General features: G+C 41.9%; 1 protein-coding gene across 2 annotated transcripts in view; it reads left to right on the top strand.

Moving 5' to 3' along the window:
- Positions 1-22186, top strand: part of cdh13 (cadherin 13, H-cadherin (heart)) — a 334841-nt gene that overhangs the window by 237766 nt on the left and 74889 nt on the right. The gene's annotated exons all lie outside the window — the stretch shown is intronic.

The following is a 22186-nucleotide window of genomic DNA, read 5'->3' as shown; positions in this document are numbered from 1 at the left end:
CTCTCTCTCTTAGTGAAATGTAGTACACTGCGGTCTGGGTTTGGATGGGGCGAAGAAGGACGCGCAAACAGCGTTCATTGCGAACAATGAAATAATGCTCTCGGTCCATGAACCCTTTTTCCTCAAGGACCTGCACCTGAAGCTAGTCTTCTCACCTTGCTTAGCACACCTCAGGCCTTCCCCCGCTTTTCACTGGCCAACACACTCGCCCCCTTATATTCCCTGTGAGTTCCACAGAGGTGGAGGCACAGGCCTGTTCATCTCTCCCCGGTGGGAATACTCTATTCTTCCTCTTTGCTTGCATGATCTGTCCTCATTTGAATGGCATGTTGTCTCTAGCACTGCCCCAATCACTCTTGTTGTGGTTGTTCTTTATTGCTCTCGTGGCCCTCTCGGCTGCTTCTTGGATGACCTTGACATCTTGTTGAGCTCTTTTCCGGGGACAACTCTCCGCTCATTGTCCTGGGTGACTTCAACCTGCATGTCGATGACATTCATGCAAGCGGCCTTCTGTTGCTCCTACAATACTTTGATCTCTCCCTGTCCCAATCCCCTGCTACTCACAAAGCGGGCAACTGTCTTGACCTTGTATTTTCCCGCAACTGTGACTGTCCCATTCTCTCTGTCACTCCGCTGCATGTCTCTGACCACTTCTTCATTTCCTTTCAACCCTCCCTCACCACTAACTCTTTGTCTCTTCCTGCACCCGTTGTCACCTTTCGCCGCAACTTAAAATCTCTCTCACCTTCCTGCTTTTCCTCTGCTACTCTGGCCACTCTCCCTTCTGCTCCACAATTCTCAGATCTATCTACAGATGATGCCACTAACACTTTCCTCTCTGCCCTATCTTCCACCCTTGACTCTCTCTGTCCTCTGTCTTCTAGACCAGCACGCCCCATTGCTACCCCATAGCTGTCTGATACATTACGTGCTAACAGGACCAAACTGCTGGCTGCAGAGTGAAGATGGTGTAAATCCAAAACTCCATTGGATCTGGGTGCTTACCAGTCACTCTTAGCTGCTTTTCAGTCAGCTGTCTCTTCAACTAAAACCTCCTTCTTCCACAACAAAATACAGTCTGCATCCAATAAACCACACAGACTCTTTGCCACCTTCTCATCTCCTCCTCCGTGTTCTCTCACTGCTGAAGATTTTGCTTTGTTTTTCAGAGACAAAGTCAAAGCGATCACTGATAAATTCTCTCCATCAACCTGCTCGGTTCCCTCTGGACCTCCCTGCAAAGCTATCCTCTCCAATTTCAAGCCGCTCTCTGATTCTGATGTCGCTGACCTCCTGATATTGTGCAGAGTCACCACCTGTTGGCTTGATCCGATCCCATTGTCACTCATTCAGATCATTTCCCCACAACTCTCCTTCTTCATCTTTTCTATCATCAACTCCTCACTCTCCTCTGCCTGTATCCCAGCTGCCTTCAAAACCAATCTAATTTCACTTCTGTTAAAAAAAATCCTCCCTGGACCCCAATCTGGTTGAAAATTACAGACCGGTCTCTCTCCTTCCTGTCCAAAACCCTTGAGCGGGCAGCCTGTGATCAACTGTCTGATTTCCTCACCCGGAACCATCTCCTTGATGGTTAGCAGTTTGGTTTCAAATTTGGTCACTCCACTGAGACCGCCCTTCTGGCGGTATCTGACGCTCTCCAAGCTACTAGAGCTGCCTCCCTCTCCTCGGTCCTCATCCTCCTCAATCTGTCTGCAGCATTCGACACTGTAAATCACCAGATTCTACTCTCCTCTCTTAACTAGCTTGGGATCAAAGGTGCGGCGCTAAGATGGTTTGAGTCCTACCTCTCTGACAGATCCTATCAAGTGGTCTGGCGGAGCTCTCGTTCTTCTCCTCTGCCTCTCTCAACCGGTGTTCCGCAGGGCTCGGTATTGGGTCCTCTTGTTTTCTCTATCTACACTTCCTCCCTTGGTCCGTTCATAGCCTCCCATAGATTCAAATACCACTGCTATGCTGATGATACCCAGCTCTTCCTCTCCTTTCCACCTGGTGCGTCAGACATCTCTTCATGGATGTATGATCACCACCTCCAACTCAACCTCTCCAAAACAGAGATTCTTTACCTCCCAGCTGGCCTGTCTTCCTGTCACGACCTCTTGATCAAACTGGACAACTCACTCATTTCGCCTAACTCCTTTGCTAAGAGTCTGGGAGTAACGATTGATGTGAGTCTGTCATTCTGTCACCATATCAAAGCCACAACCCGGTTCTGCAGATACATCCTGCATAATATTCGTAGGATCCGTCCCTACCTCACTACTGACTCTGTCCAACTACTTGTCCAAGCCATGGTGACTTCCCGTCTGTACTACTGCAACTCTCTTCTGCGTGGCCTTCCTGCTAATGCCATCAAACCTCTGCAGCTTCTACAGAATGCTGCTGCACGAGTTGTGTTTGATTTTCCAAAGTGCTCCCATGTATCTCCTCTACTCATCTCTCTGCACTGACTTCCTATAGCTGCCCGAATCAAATTCAAAACCCTAGTTATTGTGTACAAATGCATCAATAGAACTGCTCCCGGCTATTTACAGGACTTGATCAACCAGTACAGTCCAGCCAGGCCCCTTTGCTCATCTACTTATGCTCGCTTGGTGGTTCCGCGCAGGAAAGGCAAAGCTCTGAGGTTCTCGGTTCTGGGTCCGTTGTGGTGGAATGACCTTCCCCTGTCACTCAGAACTGCGAAAACTCTGTCTGTTTTTAAGAAGGGTCTGAAAACCCACCTTTTCCAGATCCACTTCGCCAAAGATCTCTCCAGCTCATCTATGGTGTAACTGTTCATGCATTGTAACTCCAGGAGCATCCCCAGATACAACCTTTATTCAGCCATTAGCCTGGTATTGTACTGCTCATTTGCGTATCTTATAATATTTAATTTAAAAAGAAAAAAAAAAAAATTGGCGTGGGTATCGGGATTTGTCTATCCTGTGTCTTATGCACCTACTTGAACGATGAACCTCGGTGCAGCAAGTGGTAGGGAACAAACTAGGTTTGCTCGAGACTTTGTCTGCAGCTATCTCACCTTCTCTTAATGTAATGTATAAATTGTACTTTTGCTGAGATGTACGTCGCTTTGGACAAAAGCATCTGCTAAATGAATAAATGTAAATGTTAAGTTGACTCACTCAATCCAAGTCACATCCCCAGTGTTTGCTTTTGAATGATCCATGGAAGGACCTGAGGCTGTGATCAGCTTTCCACTGTCCTAATGGTTCTGTTTGGTTAATGGGATTTTAACCTAGCCGTCTGTACCCTTGCTTAAGTTCTCTGCTACATCATGAATCCACTAGACAGGATGAGGTTAAACCAGGCAGAAATCAGCTCATCGAGACAAAATACAATATGTGCCCCTGCTGAAACAGCCTTGAGCAAGAAGACTTTCCAACCACCAACCCACCACAAAAAAAGAAAAAGATATAAATAAAATAAAACTAAATGAAGGCTGAAAGCAGAAACAATAGTGGAATAATAGCAGTAAGAATTTTCAAGTTCACATGTCAGATAAGTTGCTGTCCACAGCACGAGCCACGCCGAGCTCCAAACCAGACTCCCCAGGGGTTCAACACCATGCTCCTCACCTGCTGAGTTCATCCTTTTCCTCCTCTCACCTGGAGATGAAAAGAAACACCTGGCTTTGGCTATCCTCCCACTTCCCATTTTGTCCTTCCCCGCAGAGGGGAAGAAAGAGATGAGATAGCAAGGGCAGTAATATCCATGACATAATATCCACTGGGAGGTTGAAGAAAGAGAACTTTAACTATAGCCCTGATGCTCACCGTTGGCCAGACTCGCTTACAGTTCGTTCCTTTGTATCTTATAGACCCTTTAACTCATTTATGAAACTGCTTTACATTTTCTTTGTTCACAAAAAAAAAGTAATTGCTGGATTCATTGAAGGTTTCTAATCCCTGTTAGACCAACCTTTTCTGATGCTCCGTGGTAGTTCTAAATGCAGTACTTTCATACGCAGCCCTTTAAACACACCTCTGTGCAACTCAGATTAGCCACCGCTGGCCCACCTGCCTGTAGTGAGTTAAAACCGTGGGATTACACGGGATAACACACCCCAAAGATAGCCCCTAGCCCTGTAATAGGCCATAAGACTTGATTTTTTGCATCAAGTGCTCCCACTATTTTTGCAGAGTCCAGGTCCCCAACTCCCATGGCCCGGAGTTTCTGTCTGCAGCCTGGATGCAGCGTCAGGTGGTGCAACAAAAGAAATGTAAACATCCCAACAGCAGGCTGCTGTGCAGGTTCTGCCCCCTCGTTCATATTTACACAGCCACATCACAGCTATTATTGCTGCAAAAAGGATCATGACCACATTATTGCATTTTAAATATTCACACTGTGCCGAAATTGCTCTTTATAATGTCACCTGTTCAAAGGGCAAGCTGTTAGCAGGCAACAGGCAGCAGCAAAGGAAGCTGTGTGAATGTCCTGTATAAATCCCTGTTTAATCTGTGTCATCTGGAGGAAAAAACACCCCCTCGGTGGCCCTGCTTGGAGCCCCTGGGGTCACTGTGACTCTTACGAAGCTCAGGTCACATTCACGGTAACCTATTGTTCACATGGGGGGATATGAGGGACCTCCAATAACTGTAATTCCCAGGGTTGTTCATCAAAAATATCTGTACCACTGTCCTACTGGGAGGGACCATTTGTGTACTTTATGAATACAGGTTTCTCAAAGAATGAATGTTCCTTTTACTTGAATTTGAAGTTACAGGCAAAAGCTATTTTTCCCTGAAAATCTGCAGCCTGACAACTTACACAAGAAACATCTTACGGGAACAGTCATTGCAATTCAAGATGCAAATGTAATGTTGGCATTTAGTCTGCATTGACCGATATCCAGAGCAGTTCTGATATTCTGGACTGTGTTTTGAATGAAATCTTCTCTGGGTTTCAAAGACAAGGCAGGGATTTTTCCATGTTTGGGGGAGAAAAAAGATGATCCTTTTGTGGTTCAAAAACACATCTATTTTCCCCATTGAAGTTAAGGGTAATGATGAGTTCTTCCTACAAGAATTCACTTTGCAGACAACCTTTCAGAAATGAATTACATTCATTTTGTGATGTAAGCCTGTATTTTGAATGTTTTTGTTTCTTTAGGAAGCAAAGCAAGTAACATAGTAGTTCAGGCTATCAAAGGTCTCTGGTTTGAATTCCCCCTCCTGTTGTTCCACTGTTGAACAGGGTACCTACCAAAAATGATTGCCCTGCAGAATACTCTCCTATTTACAGTAGATGATTAAAGGTTGTAAGCTGCTAGTTCTTGCACAACTCTACCACTATAGAGGAAATTAGACAAAAATACTAAAAGTTAAATTAAAAAATTAGTTTCATACACAAAGTCTGATAACAGGTTTGATTTTAATCCCTTACTGTATTTTTTTTTTTTTTTTATAGGAAGAATAGAAATGACATGGTCCCTTTTTAACATTTCTGTCAGCCAGGTTGGTAGATTTTAATATGTCCTAATGGAACAAAATACTATATTTCTTTAATTTAAATTATGAAAATTAATAGTGTAGATGCATCCAAATAACAGAAGATCTTCTCATGAGCTGAATGTGAAACATCAGCGAGGTTTGTCTGGACAAATGCAGCCCGCTCACATCTGGAATGAGTGTGGTTGGGAGAACACAGTCCATTCTGGGCACTCTGACTGATCAGTCTGTGCTTTGTGCATTGTATAAATGTTGCCGCAACAAATACATTTTTTTTATTCTTGGGGGGACTGTAGCAAAGATGAAAGAAAGGGAAATTAAATCGTATCATTTCCATTGTACAAAAGCTTTGTCTGCTCATTCCTCTCATCTAAACATCCTAATATATTCCTTGTATTTTTAAAAGTTTTCTTGCACTGTTCTTATACTCATGATCCTTTCTCCCCATCCCCACACATTTTCCTGCATCCCTGTATAAAGGCATTGACCACCCAAGACTGTACTGTACTATTGAAACATTCCCAGTTCATGTGAGGGTTGTATTTTAGCCCCTAAGCATTGCAGTAAGAAAAAGAAATCTTTCCCTTCCTGTGACTATGATGGTCTACCATGTGGTTTGGGTAGATAAAAAAAAAGGATTTTGTCCTATTACACATTCATAGAGGATTAGTGCAAGACTTTTCCGAAAGCGAAGGCAGTGGCCTCTCGCTCTCTCTCTCTCGCCACCTCCTTTCCATTTTTTTCTCTCCCAAAGTAATAGTACAGCGTTTTTCTTTCTCAAAATAACAGATTCATAAAACAAACGTTTCAGTAGCTGTTGAACACTGGGTTAGAAATTAGCTTGGCCCATCCAGCTGATTCCGTGTGTGTGTAATTGTTATTGGGTTTTGATATTTTACTCTTGTTTCCAGCCAATTGCCTATTGGATATTTTTTCCTCACAGGCTGATTTCAGAGCTATTCTGAAAATGTGCAAATAATGTAAAGCCACCATTTTTTATTTACTATTTTATTGTGGGACATGGCCTTTGTTTGCAAGTAAAAGCTGCTCAGTCAAGTCCACTTGCTGCTCTTCCCTCTTTGTGTTCTTCCTTGCTAGTTCTCAGTGGAGGCCTAGCAATGCAGCCTTCCTCTGGGGGTTGACCTTGATAAATAGGACCGATAAGCAACCCACCCCGCAGGCTCCTAGATAAGAGTGACAGTGTCTGTCCCCTTACCCCCCTCTCCACTATAGAATCAGCCGGTGGGACCCCATCTGCCAAAACCAACCTCCACGCCTCCAGCTGCTGAGGGCCTCAGGCCCGTAATCTCAGTGCTTTGATTCAAATCACTGAGTAAAAAAAAAAAAGAGAGTGGATGACAAGGAAGAAAAGGCAGGAGAGAAGGAGAAGAAAACAGCAAGGCACAAGATCTGACCTGAAACAGGGCTGAAAGACAGCAGAAAGGAAGAGGACATGTGGAAAGACATGGATAGAGGCAGATAAACAGAACACAGGATAGATGGAGAGAGAAACGGAGCAGGAAAGACATAGAAAGGGAGGGAGACAGACAAGTTACTGCAAGGATCCAGACTGAGCAAAAGCAATGACATGATTAGCCTCTACAGTCATTTCTGCTGTGAGGCAAAGCAGTGATCAATGTGAGCATGTTTCTGCCTATGGACTCCGATAATCAGGATGGAGTCTTGGTGCTCTGTCAGGTCCACTGTCGACTTGTCTACTAAGAGGGGACTGGGCTTCCAGCAGGCAGGGTCACAAAAACAAAACTCATGAGCATTGAGTAGCAATTATGGGTCACAAGACTTTAAATGGTGCTTATATAACTGTTATAATTGTTTATTACATCCGTGCTTTAGCCTACAGAAATAATCATCATGTAAAAGTGTGTGTTTGTGTGTCTTTGTTTGTGTGTCTGTTGTGTGTATGCATAAGACCCAAGTGGATCCCTTAGCCAGCACTGATTCCCTCACTCAATGAGCTATGAACATCGCTGCAAGCCTTTGTTTCTGTTCCAGCCTTAGTGCTCGCAAAGCATAGCTGTCATGGAAGCCTCAGTGTTTCAGCAGGGTGTGTTTGTCATTTATGAAAGATTTGCTGATATCATCTTATCCTGCTGGGAGGTGTTTTCAGCAGCTGAAACACCCATTCTGGGACCACCCTTCTACCCATCAGCCTACCGAGGAATTAAAAACACAATCCGTCATTAATGAGCTTACTATACACATTGTTTACTTGAAGACCATCCGTGTCAAATCCGCTTGTTTAATTTGCTTAATACCTTATGTAAATTAATTATATTTTTCAATTTCAAAATGAAGGCTTTCAAAAAACCAGCAGTGCGAGTTTGTAATGTTTTATGCATATGCAAGATCAGCTTCCGTTTTTGAGTAGCTGTGGAATAATCCTTTAGATTTTGCTGGTACTTCTGCCGTCTATGAGATCCTCATTTGCTGATGCCTCGCTGTAGTTCTTGTCTGCTCACTCACTGTTTTTTAACAACATGTGGCTGTCTAACACAATTTGCTCATACAGTATTCCCAACTAAGAAGCGAATGTGATGCGTTCCTGAAAAACCTTTTGTAAGGCAAATTCTCAGAAATCAAAAATGTAATAACTATTAGTTTCAATGGTAAAAATTTTTATGCATTCTTAAGGTCCAAAATTGATACCCAGTTATGCTAAAATATTGCCTAATCATATTTAAAATGATGTTACTTTAATAGTTAACACTGGCTATCATAACATAACAAGGCGCTCTTCTCTAATTTGCTGTCATTAATTACTCTATAATGCTGTATGGCTGATCCAAACAGAACAGTAAAGTGAAAAGAAATCAGTGGTGACAATGCAAATTAATTCACACTCACCAAACAAGTTGCCATTGTTTGGATAATCCAAATGGGGCCAGTAGAACCTTGATTCTTGAGATAAGTGAAAGAAGTAAACAAGGACTATCAGAATTTGAGAACTTAATGCAGCACGAGCCAAACTATAACTGAGAAGACCACATGGTGGCTGTGGTCGAGAAGCTCTCAGTTGTCAGGGGGTCGCAAATGTGCAGAAATGCTGTGCAAGCTAAGATAGCGGTGTTAAATAAGTCTTCGTAAAATCAAATTCTCATAACCCAAATGGGCATATTTTCAGATGTGAGTGTACCCATCAGTATCTCACATACTAATTTTTTTCTTGAGCAGCATTGGGTGCTGCCTTACTTTGTCATGATTTTTGTGGGTTATGTGAGCTAATCCTTTTTGCAATATTAATCCAGGCATTTTTATAATGTATGCCATCTTATAAAATATATATTTTAATAGAAAAATTACATACAATATATAAAGCTTTATATTGCTAGGCAACTGGTAGCGCTGTGGTTAGAGCTGCAGCTTTTGGACTCAAAGGTTGCATGTTTGAACCCCAGTTCCATCAAGTAAGGTACTTACCCTAAATTGGTCCAGTAAAATTACCCAGCTGTATAAATGGGTAAATAATTGTCAGTAGTTTAACATTGTAAGTCGCTTTGGAGAAAGCATCAGCTAAATGAATAAATGTAAATGTAATGTTATCTTGAAGGTCATAATCGTTTCACAAAAAAGTAAGCGAATGAGAAGCCAATTGATACCTAAGCTAAAGGGTATGTGTCTCAGGATTTACATCTGAGTGGAAAGAGACTGAGTGGAGGAGAGGAAAAGCCCTATTTTGTTGGTAAGTGTAAGGGGTCTATTTCGTCTGTAAGTGAACTGGGGCTTCTCATGACAATAGATTGGTGGATGAAGCTTCCTTTGCAGTTTCCCATATAGAGGAGGCCATGTGACTTCATGCCTGGTTTTGGGCATCAAACTCAATCATTCTGACTCTACCCTGCTAGCATCCTTTTCCTGGCCTGAGGACATGTCCCATGGTGAGCTGAGCCCCAAGCTGAACCCTAGAGAAAGAGAAGCAATTTCATCTGGCTTTTCACCAAGGGAGAAAAGAGTGAAAGAGAGCACAAGATAGAGCTGAAGAGCAATGAGGTGGAGACGTGCTGAGGGCAATGATTTGAAGCTTCCCCTATCAGTCCCATCTTTTTCCATCAGTGTGGAAACCAAAGTGCGACAAGATGAGGGGGGGAAATGGAAGAAAATATGTTTCTAATTAGCAGATTTATAGCCTTATATGTAGTCTAATTGGTTGTCCATTATGAAATTTTCATGGTTGTAGTTTAAAGTCAGGAAGACACATTTATCATGCTTCCCCTCTTGTTGCCCATAGTCTTTGAGGCTGATCCATATTCTGTATGTAGCTCAACATTGTGCTTTATGGAATCTGGGCCTTCTGACAGTGTAGAGATGGCAGGAAAAAGGGTGCATCTCATTATAAAAAGCTCAACCTCATAGGATTATAATGTGCTTCCTTCTGAGCTGGTTTCCATCTCTGTATTTTATGTCTCATTGAGAGACCCTGGGAAGTTTTTTCAAGTAATTCTATTTCCTGTTCCTCTTTTTCATAACAAGGAGTCTAATTGGAAGTGATTGCATGTGATCACAGTGTTGTATATATCTGTGTGGTCTGCTTATGACCGTTTGTGTGTATAATACAATTTTACGGTAAGTTCTGTGGGTAGGCATGTGCATACAGCACACATGCACCATGCACATATGCAACACTGAGCCAAGTGACATTCAGTGCAAGGTAGCAGGAAGCTCATGTGCAAGTGCAAGTTTTGGAGCGATCCTTCCTTGGATCTCAATGTCATTTACTGTTCCATTAGATGCACAGAAGGGGGCCATGTCCTTCCACTAGCAGCACACAATTCCAGCTGTGCGAGTCCAAATAGAACCTCAGTATTAGCATATGACCGTAATATAATACAAATATTAGGCTTTTAACGGACAGCGTTTTCATTGCTCATGCCCTTGTTTTTCCCTGCTCAGCCCCTGCCCTCGTGATTTCCATTTTAATTACAAATGGAGTATTTCGCTTAATGACAATTGAGCTCAAATTATTTGTCTCTTTTGTGATTATTAGTGTTGTGATTGTGACTTTTTATTCTCTCTAAAATTTGCATGCGTTAGCAGAGGAAATTAAGTTTATTCGGTTGTGCTGCCGGCATTCATACGAGGTGTTTCATTAAATATTCCCTCATCAAGCGGGGTTTTGTTGCACCGCAGATGTGCAGATCGTTGCTAATCAAGTGCACTAACATTTTCCTGCAATTATGGGCAGGGTTTTTTGCTCTTTCCAACACAAACGTTTGCCGTAAAATAAGCAGCTGGGATTACTTCAGACACAGTGTAAGCCTTTTCCTGCCCGCTCCCTGAGCGTCTACTAGGTCTAAAACTAGATTAGAGTGTAATACACTCTTATGCATTTGCCTTACAACATACATAACATATGCTGTGATATGGTGTTGCTCTGTGTACTATGTAAATGTTGATGATTTTTAATCAAAGTCTATGTCTTCATTTTTATATCACAGTGTCTCCTTTTACAGCTACAAAGGATCAGATTTATATGAGGCTGTGGATCTTTTACAGCTGCAATGGATCAAATTTTGATGAGACTCTTAATCCTTTAGAGGAAGTGATCAAATTCAGCCCAAGGTTCAAAGCAGTGCATTAAAGAAAACTGTACACCTTCAGTGAACAATAGTTGCTTACATGTCAATGTGAATTTAAATTTGCATTCATTCATTTAGCAGACACTTTTATCCAAGGCAGTGTACTACTCTGCATAAACAGAAGAGCATTTCACAGTATGTGAAGAGCTTTACAAAAGCCACACAATTATCACTTTATCAGACACCACAGTTTTTGCCAGTATACAGTACCCACATGCTGCCTAAGGAATTGAGTCTGATAAGACAAACAAAGGTGATTATGACAGATGGTGTTAAATTTATAGTTGCGTTAGATCAGAATTAGGATTTTTTTTTTTGGACTCGTCTTGTATGCTGAAAGGAATTCAGAAAAACAAAGAATCTGAAGACTTTTGATTTTGGATCTTTAAGTGGAGCCACCAAGTAGTTATATGTGGAGGAGCACTGCACTCTTGCTGTGGTATGGGGAATGATCAGGTCTTGTAGGTAGTGGGGTACAGATCCTTTGACTGTCTTCTAACCCATAGCCAAGGTGTTGAATAGAGGCAGCTGAAGGCAAGCCAATGGAGAGAGATGATGATGACGAGAGAATTCTGAGAATCCTTTGCCAGATCTAATACAACTTATGCTGCAGCATTTAGGATGAGCTGAACAGGCTTGATGGCAAAGGCTGAAAGACCACACAGAAGGAGTTACAGTAGTCCAGGTGGGATATTCCCAAAGCCCAGACTCGGAGCTGAGAAGGGGGTTTTGTGAGATATGTGTGGATCCTGTTCATGTTACATAGTAGGTATCTGCAGGAGTGACTTATGGCTTCAATGTGCCTTGGAGAGTGAGAGACTTGAACTTTAAAGTAGATGAAATGGACAGTATCTGGCAGGTGGATGAACCTTCAGGAAGGTGAAGGACCTCTGTCTTAGAAAGATTGAGCTGTAGCTAGAAGAATCATTCAGAAGCAATGACAGAGGAAAAGGAAGTTGTGTAGGTGAAGAACAAGTGCCCCAACACCAAGCCCTGGGGGACAACAGCCAAGAGAGACCGAGTAAAGACAGGGAGGGTAAGATTGGTAAGACTCAAACCCTTTCTTTGCTGGTTCTTTGATTTGAAGTCATCTTGGAATGTAACAGGTGACCCCAAAGCAATTACAGAGGTCAATTTTGGTTTTGACCTGTCATCCAGTGAAGGATTTTTGAGAAAGTGTGCTGAAAAAGGATCTCTCTGTCAGATGATGGAAGATTGAACATGTTATCACTAGAGTAATAGATTTCACTACAGTGTTAAAGTAAACCTTGAGTTGTGTTATTTTGTCATACAACCAGCCACTAGTAACGTCTCTTTCCCTAGATCTCTTAAGGTACCTGTGACTAATCTTTGTGGCAGCTATACAATTAAACCCAAGCTCAATAAAGACTTACATTTGCTGCATCTTTTACTCTCTAAAGCTCCTGACATTCTCTCTCTTTATTAGAGACGTTAGAGCAGTATCCTTCTGAAACCCATGTATTGCAGAGACCTACCTTACACGCTTCATTTGGAATGGCGAATGCTTCGCAGATGTTTAGTCATGCCAGGGATAGGGCAGGATAGATGCCACAGGTGCTGCCATTTCCCACAAACCCATTCTTTTAGTCTGAATTCATGGGGTGTGCAGTCTGGTGATGTACCTCCATTCTCTACCATCTGGAGACAGTGGGGGGAGCCCCCACAGTGATTTTCTCAAGTGTAAGCACGAACCTCTCTCCCACCAACTCTACACCTCCCCTTGCTCAATGAGATGGTATAAACACACCAGATGTGCTGCTGCTGTCTGCAGCGATGATGATTTTATTTATGCATGGAAACTGTCAGATGGCTGTCGCTCTGTGTCTCTTCCATTCTGCCCCACCCCTCCAGCTTTGAGATATTTTGAACATCTCTCTCTGAGTCCCCGATGGGAACCAGGCACAGGGGTATTAGCCTGAGCTCTCCTTTCCACCGCCTACCCACACCCCCATTCATCACTCCAAGGCTTTTTCATGAGCTAATGGGATCAGTTGCAAATGATGATGAGAAAAACATACCCTCCGGCTAGGTTGCCAGGCCAATACACAGCAGTGCCCAGAGCAGTTCCGTTCAGTGGGGAACACATGGATCCATGCACCTCCTGTCAGTTTAGGACGCCAATGTGATTAACAGCGATTTGCTATGAGTGGAACTCCACACCTGTCTGTGTCACGCCGCCTAAGTAATATAATTGATGTGCAAACACTCTGCAGCGGCCACATTTGCGTGCAGGGTGTATCTGAAACAGGTAATGTTAAGAAATGTCCAATCAGACTGTTCCACCTGCTGGCTGTCCCAAGTCACTCGAGGTGATTATTCTGTTATCTAATTAATTAGAGCTGATTGGCGGGTAGAGGACAGTGCTGAGACCCCTCTCACCTCAGGGAGGGCCCTTTCCGCCCCTGGATTTGGCCTGCCTTTGATCTGCATTAATTGAATTAACATTTAACTAGGAACACCTGGGCTCCTTGTCTTAAGTGGCACCATCGTTTCACAGACGGGCCTTTGATACCTCCGAAGATGGCAGTTTGGGGGACGGCGGCGGCTTCGGTTCCCAGTATGCTCCAGTTGGTTGGTAATTGACAGCAATTAGACTCCGCTTGGATGATGCACCTGATTAGAGTGCTCCCAATCTTTCCAGCTCTATTACAGCAAACCCCCCAAAAACCCAACCTCGACCCCAATTACCCTGTTTTCATCAGGAACTTCAGGGTGGCTTATCAGCTTATCATCATGCAGCTAATTGGTCTGATGAGCATGGTTAAATGCGGCCATTGCGCTAATATGATCCTCCAATGAAGTGTGTGTAAGCAGCTGCGGACGGGCGCGCTCATGTGTGCGCGCACATCGCTCCATGTTGATACTTTTTGCCTTCACAGAAATTTGTCACAGTTGCTTGGCTTCCCTTACCCCTTCATCTGTCTTAATTTAAACAGGAATTTACATTCATCTTAGCTGACGCTTGAAATCACACCTAAGAGTTTGCTCAGTTTCACTCTGAGTGAGGAGAGACATGTTGACTGTATTAGAATTCATAATTTTTGTTAATGACTAGTTGTGAAGTACAGTAATACATTAAGTTAGGGTTCATTATCACTCTGTTAATGGAAAATTACTTTTGTATTATCCATTTTGAAAAAATAAGACAAAATCTCCCCTACTGTAACATAATATTGAATATGTCAGTTTTGACCAGGCGTGCTGCAGCAGTGGAACATAATTGGACAGTTACATCCCTCTGGAAGAAGGAGGATGTAAGTTGCCTCCTACAGATATGTCAAATGCCTGTAGGTTATTGTGTCTCTCCTGTAATCATCGTGAGTTCTCCTTCATGGTACCATGCCACCCGCAATAGGAAAGTAACCAAATGGGTCTGCAGAGAGTGATGGGGGTCGAGGTGGAAGAATCAAGAGGATGGGGAAGTATTATACCATTGAACATTGTCTAGAAATGGAACCTGCTAAATTGGGGTGAAAATCAGAGGGAAAATAAAAAACTGACTAAATTGGCAGTAATGTCTAAAGTGTGGCAAACAAACCAGGCACTCTGGTCATGCTGTTGTTGGTCAAGTATTTGAAGTGAGTTACAGCCCAGTTTACACAAGATATACATGATAGATGTATCAAGACTAGGGAATGTGCTTAACCCTAAGGGAGCAAGTTGAGTACATGTAATGCCATAATGAAATGTGTATTCAATGTATTCATTTAGCTGATGCTTTCTTCTAAAGCAGTTTAGTGTTATTTGCCCATTTACACAGCTTTGCCTTTTTTACTGGAGCAATTCAGGGTGTGTATCTTTCTCTAGCATGCTACAGCAGGAAGTGGTGTTCAAACTTGTGACTCTTGAATACCAGGCAGCAAGAGAAAACCACTAAGCTAGTTGCAGTCCCTACAATGAAGTGGTGTGTAATGTACTAAGGAGGGAGTGGGGGATAGATCTTGCTCTTTTTGGCAATCGGAAAACTCGAAAACTTTAATCACTTTTGTGGCAAAATTGGGAAATTATTCATCAATTATTTGTCGTAATTGGTTACTAAGTGGGATTGTGCTTTGCCAGTTCTTGAGTTAAAGCAAGGTCATAATATTTCGGAGTGTTAAATCACAGAGTTATTGCATCATTTAGGAGCTCATTTTGGCCTTGATTTAAGGGATGTTGACTCGCTGTGGATGCTGACTTTCCCTTGACTGTGATACCACATGAGGAGCAATCACTTGGAGAGAGGTGAGAGGCTGGCAAGGAGAACCAGATGTTTCAGATGTGCTTGACGGCAGTGCATCTTTTTTTGTGTAAGACTTCACGAAACTATTAAAGTAATCAAGGATTCTATTTTAAGTTAATCAGAGAAAAAAGTGCCTCCCTCCATGTTTGTTTACAACAAGGACTTGTCACACAGATAACACTACATAAAGGTCATTGGAATTTGCTTTGGAGAAATGTGTCTGCTAAATAAATAAATGTAAATGTAAAAGTGGATTTATTAAGAAATATTTCTGGAAAAGGAGGTGCGATGGTGCAGCAGGTTTGGCCAGGTCCTGCTCTCTGGCGGGTCTGGGGTTCGAGTCCCACTTGGGGTGCCTTGTGACGGACTGGTGTCCCATCCTGGGTGTGTCCCCTCCTGCTGTAGCCTTACGCCCTGTGTTGCTGGGTTAGGTTCCAGCAGGTCGCGACTCTGCTCGGGACCGGCGGCTTCAGTCGGTGTGTGTGTGTGTGTGTGTGTGGTTTTAGAAAACATCCGAGGAGAGTTGCGTTTATTGTCGAAATCACTGCACACAGATAGTGTATATGGACAAGACCAAAATCATATTAAATTTCTTTTATTTTTATTAATTTGGATCCTCTTACTTTTATTGATTTATTTCCCCCAAATATTCCCATGAGTGCATTAAATATGGTTCAGAAATCAGAATGGAGAATTAGGTCAACAGTAAGTTCAAGTGCCCTAGGGAAAGTACCACTTGATTTCCATCCCATCATAATTAAGGGTTGGCACTGCAATTAATTGCCAGTCTCTGAAGTGGGGAATGTTGGGAGCCGGGGCACAACCTGTCACCTCAATATAGCACTGCGTCGGTGTTATAATTAATGTTTGGAGAACACTGTAAAAATGACACATTTATGAATGCATGAGTGTTTATGGAAGTCACAGTGGCTATAGAGCAAGGCCTTCTGGGTAACCACCGTTCAGCAACTGCTGGCCCTTCGAGTTGCTAGGAAAGAAGGATTCATATGAACCCATGGCCATCCTGTCTAGCTGTAACATTTTTTCCAGTGTTGCCATGACATCAGTTCCTAGTACCCTGATTGTCCTCATAGCATTACTGCAACTTTCTTACTGTACTTGGCCACCCTAACCAGTTCTTCTGGTTTGAGCTCTTCCTGTTGTCCCAAGGGTGTCACAGGTCCTCAGCATAATTTATTTAGAAACCAACAACGTGTTTTCATTTCATGCCGAGAGTTCACTGAAGGCCACATACTGTAAAATGCTGTGGGGTGCATTGTTGGGTTTGTTATGCCTTTTATTGACCTTAACTGAGCTCCGAGCTGGATCTAGAAGAATTTTTTTATCCTATAATTTACTAGCCAAACTGGACACTCCATTTTATAACAGAAGTCAACAAATATCTGATTGAGAAAAAAAAAAAAAACAGCACAGTACTTTGTAGCAAGACTTATTACTGAAGTATAAGTCCAAAAATATTACTGAAGAATTCACTGTTTTGTTTTCTTAACTCTGTTGTACAATTACATAAAAGAAACTTATCGCACAGTGACCAGTGCCAAATTGCAGAGTAGAGAAGTTCCATTTAGTGAGGAAGCTACAGCACATCAATTGTAAACTTTTTGGTGAACAGTAATAACAACTCTATTTGATGCATACGTCTCATGTAGTCATTGGACTTCATTCAAGCCAGATAGATATTATTACACTCTGCCATGATGTAGAAATACTATATTTTATTGTGAAATTTACTTGTCGTTCTCCTGGACAAACTCTTCCTAAGAAAACAGGAGTGATGAAAAAAGCAAAGAAATTGCAGGAAAATTTTTAAAGAATCTAATTCTGTACCCAGATACTGATCTTTAAGCACAGATTTGATATGACAGTATTTCCCTGTGATGAATATACAGTACCAGTCAGACGTTCAGTATACCTGGGTTTATTTGGGATTATCTGTATAGGACAAATTCGGCAGGAAAGTGAAAGGGAATCTCTGAGAACTGGGAACTGCTTCAGATCAGCTGGCAGGACATATCAGCTCATGTCTGATCAAACTTGTTGACTAAATGCCTAATGCAGAAAAAGGAAAAAAAATGTGTACATTAACTTAATTCCATAAGTATTCAGGAGCATAAAACTTTAACCAAAAAGTTGGCTGCATTATGTAGTTTGGGAAAGTTCCCCCCGTGAGGAGAAAGTGACCAGAAAGCGTGTTTGTGGTTTCAACTTGGGAAGTGTTCTGGAATATTCAGTAATTATATGTCTTTTATAGAATATACTATAGATTACAGTTCATAGTATAGACATTCTGTTTTTTTCCCCACAAGAACAGTTATGAAGCCCAACGCTGCTGCACAGTTAGTTACCTGAAAGCCAAGGAAATGATTAAGACCTAAGGTGCTGCAAGACATGAGCACACAGGCATAGTACAGGATGAGTTTGATGCTGCAGCAGAGGTAGTAACATCACAGATTATGTTTCTCCCCTTTTGTCGTTTAAACCCAAGTGATTTATAATATCTTTGCAGCTACCGACCAGCTGGCCATCAGCAATTTCCGAATCTCACATTACAACTGGAGATCCCTCTTCATGGCACTCCTGGTAAATGTGTGCGACAATGCTTTAATTGCTTATTCTATCCAGTTTATTGATGTTGTAGCCCTTTGTGATCTCATAAAGTGAAATTGGCTTCACCTGAATATGCTATTACTGCTGGTCATTTTTCATCGACGCAGCTCTTTAAGAACGCTGTTTTCATGTCTGCAAGGACGCAGGGTCTGTGTAATTCAACACCTTGCACACTTGAAGTTGACACTAGAATTATACCAGCTAAGGCTGCAAAATTCTGATGACAATTTCTTTGAGTCACTTCTCAGCACAAGCCGACGTGGTGCTTCTACTTGGCTTTGCCATCAGGCAAATGCTTGAGAACATCAGGATTGAATTAGTTGCTGTTTTTGGCTGGAGTAGCTGCAATAGACCACTGATGTTTCAATGTTGTATCAGAAAAGGGGGGCAGCTGGTAGTGTTTGTGGTCAGAGCTGCTGCCTTTGGACCCAAAGACTGCATTTGGAACCTCACCTCCACTACTCGCCCTAAATTGCTCTAGTAAATTTACCTAGTTGTATAAATGGGTAAATAAGTATCTTAACATTTTAAGTCGCTTTGGGGAAAAGCATCGACTAAATGAATAAATGTAAAAACATGTACACATGTTATTATATGTAAGGTCACTGCTGTTTTTACAAGTGGTGATTTCCTGTTTGCCTGTCAGTTTAGTAAACAAGACTGTGGGATTGTGTCTGAGTGTGTGTGTGTCTCTGTGCAGTGTGTTAGTGTTAGAGGTGCTGTCACGTTTAATTGGGAATAATTCCCTCCCCTTTTAGGAGCAGTACCTGTATATCATCTTCAAAGACTCTTCTTATTTATGTATTTATTTATCTTATAAATGCAAACCTTATGGGACAAGGGATGGGTTTCACCAGCGTCTAATTCAGGGACACAGGGGAGTATTGTGGGTGTCTGTCTGCTGTCAAAGTGAATTCGTTCCATTTGCTATGCACTGTCCCTGTGGCTCCCCTGTTGTCCCCCCACAGCCTAGTGGTCAGATGTTCTGCCCCCTTCTCTCTCAGATCCTTCTGAACAATTTCACACTAGAGAAAAGAGGTAGTAAAATGGAATGAAGTGGAAAGATTGTCTGAAGCCAAATTTCCTAGAAGGAGAAGACGAGGGAGAAGTGCGTATGCATGAGATGGAGCTCTCATAATCAAATCACTTCATGTAATTTCTATGTGGCCTTTCTGTGCCTTTTTTTGTCAAACTTTGCGTTGGTGAGGAATGAAAAGGTGAGAACAGAAGGGTTCTGAAGGAGCAGCCCTTGTCACTCTAAATGCTCACTGTGGATGACTTTCAGACTGGGCTAAGAAACAAGAGAGGGATGTTACACCTGATGCCATGAGCCCGTGGTGTGTAAGACGTTTATGATTCTACAATCAATCATCCAAGAATCCCAACGTACTGGAGAATGTCCTAAAGTTTCTGGCAAATCCTAATGCCTCTTTGATACAGATTCTTTCATGGTAATGGTGAGAGATTCCTTGACCCAAAAGACCATCTGACATCAGTAAGAATTAGAGATCTAATGACATATGTAATTTCAACCGAAGCTAATAATTTTATTATATCTAGTCCATCTGCCAACCAAGCTGCCCAGTGCTGTTCCCAATCCACACATGGATAGAAAAAACTATCCTTTCCATTGATTTTCAATAACCGTTTGTTCAGTGTGGAGTTGCAGAGCTCTGGAGTTTATCCTGGAAGCATATGGCATGAGGCAGGGTAAACTCTAGATGACATCCCAGTCTATTGCAGCCCTGGTTAAAAAATGTAAGTTATGCACTGCTCATCATGGTAGTATTAGCCTGTAATGTTGTAAATAGACAATCTGAGTGAGAAAAATATAATAATAAATCCGAAGCAATAAATTTCCTTGAGTTTGCGGTATTCAGTAGATTTTTTTCGTTGTTTTATTCTCTAAGTGGAATAATTGAGTCTCAAGCAGCTTACACATTTTCTTTAATTGATTTTTTTTGAGAACATCAAAGCACCATTTTTATTTTAACAAGTAGTTCTTAGCATTTGTGTTGTGCAGTTATTCAAGTCATCCACAGACCCCTCTTAGTCAACACATTGAAGGCAATGCCTCTGTCAACATTCTTGGTTTTCCTATAGTTGGACAACAATTATGTGTTCTCTAGTCCATTGAAAAGTTCATTGAGGAAAAATGTCATCAGGTAATACAACGCTGGTAAACTTCCGAAACATCAAAATTGAATCTCAAACTGTAAATATGAAACACAACAATAATTAAATGCTAGCTGATGCTGAACATGTGGGTGCAGATTAAACCCCTTGATAGAGGATTCTTGTAGTGCTCTAGGCCTTATTTTGGGGTGATGAGGGGGATATTTTAAATAGGTTAACAGGTCCCTTTGGCTAGTGTTTTGGCTAGGGAACAGAACTGGTTTTCACTGACTTTTTTCTCCTCATCTTCATTTGTGCTTTCACAACAGCTTTTAAATAATTCCCCCCTAGAATTGCACAGCATAATGATGTCTGAAGAGCAGCTCCACCAGGTTAAGGTATAGCTGCTTCCTCTGTCCCATCATAGAGGAAATGTAAGCATGGGAGGGCTGGAGTGGGGAAGGCACTGCAAGTGGAAGGTAACATAGCAGGCTCTGAGATGTTTTGCTATGAAAGTGAAGCCAGTAGTTTAATCTGTAATAATAAGCACATCTTTGTGGTCCTTTGTGTCTTTATTTCATCTGTTCTCCTATCTTCTATCCACACTGTCCACTGGCCTGTGTTCCAGCCTATGTTGTGAACAGAAATTAAATACAGATGTCAGACACAGTAGTACATTGGCATGTTGAACTTATGACTAGTGAAACCAAGGTGTGTTTTGCTGGATGTTGTGAGATAATTATTTGAACTGAATAGTAGAATCACAAGGGTCTAATTTGTCATCGTACCAGTTGCACACTGCTTGTGTCTGTACACGTCCAAGGGGAGTATGGTAATAAATACATGGTTTTCGGAATTCTCCATGTTGGGTCCTTTGGTGTGATGTATTTCAATATTGTTTTGTTCACTCATTCCTTGGGTTTAGCAATATGGACTAAAACAGCTTACACCCCCTCTCCCCTGTTCACCATCCTATGGGGTGACAATTAGAAGTTGGAAAACATCCAAAAGGCCCTAAAGTCATCAATTATTAATTTTCTCTGCAAAGTTTAGCCTTCCCAGAATGTATTGACTAAGCAGTTATCTGGAAATGTTTTGTTGATTTTGGCTTTCTTTCCATCCTCTTGCTTCTTAATTTTAAGAATTTAAACACAGGTGTAGTCGAACTGTGTATTTAAGGAAAAAGATAAATAACAAGCTTTTGGCCCACTGCTTGGTGTGTATGTAAATAAATGTGTGTGTGTGTGTGTGTGTGTGGATCAGGATGTTGTAATGATCTGGCTGCTTTATTAGCCATTGGTAACATCTCAGCAGGGGAAATGAGCCAGTGCCAGAAAGTACACTGTATCAGTGAGGGAGGCAGGGACAACAGGTCATCACATTTGATTCAGGTACGTGTTTGTGTATAACATAGACGTGGGCTTTGCCACTGACTGACCTGAACCAGAGCAGCTGTCCTCCTGTTCAGCCTGCTGAAGGAGATACAGAAACAATTGCACCTTTCTTGAGCCAGTTAGAAGGTAAAAGTGGTTACATTACTGACATATGGAACTGGAAAAACTGAGGGACGCTCAGTCAAAAATACAGTAGCAGCTGTGATCTCCTTAAGATTTCATTCACTATACAACAGTAATGGTCTGTGGTCCTTGGTGAAATTGAAGAAGGAGCTGTAGAACATCAGGCATTAACATCAAAGACATGCATTAAGTGCAATGGAAGCATATGAAGTCGGAGTAACTCGTACAACATTCAGATAAAATCTACAGAACATGACAGAACAGATGTTAATCTGTATTTGTTGAGTTTCTGTGGGGATGACATGTTGGGTGGATTAATTCCATAAGTGCTGTACTGGTACTTGAAAAATGCATGACCACAGGAACAGATGCGGGTCCTAACTACGCACAGTTAACAACGAGAATATATGACGGCGTCAGTAGGGATTCTTTAAAATACATGGATGAGCTTCACAAGACACATGCTGCTTAAAGTGTAGTGATAAGAAAGCCTTTGCATTAAGAAAATGTTTTAAGCATTACAGCACAACTTGCTTCTTATTTACTATTCTAATGAAGGACAGGAGAGACTGACAAACAGTTGTATGTTTTTAAAGATACCTGCTTTTCCCTTCA

This window comes from Scleropages formosus, chromosome 7 (assembly GCF_900964775.1).
Source record: "Scleropages formosus chromosome 7, fSclFor1.1, whole genome shotgun sequence".
Lineage (NCBI taxonomy): Eukaryota > Metazoa > Chordata > Actinopteri > Osteoglossiformes > Osteoglossidae > Scleropages > Scleropages formosus.
This window is presented reverse-complemented; position numbering and strand designations above follow the sequence as displayed.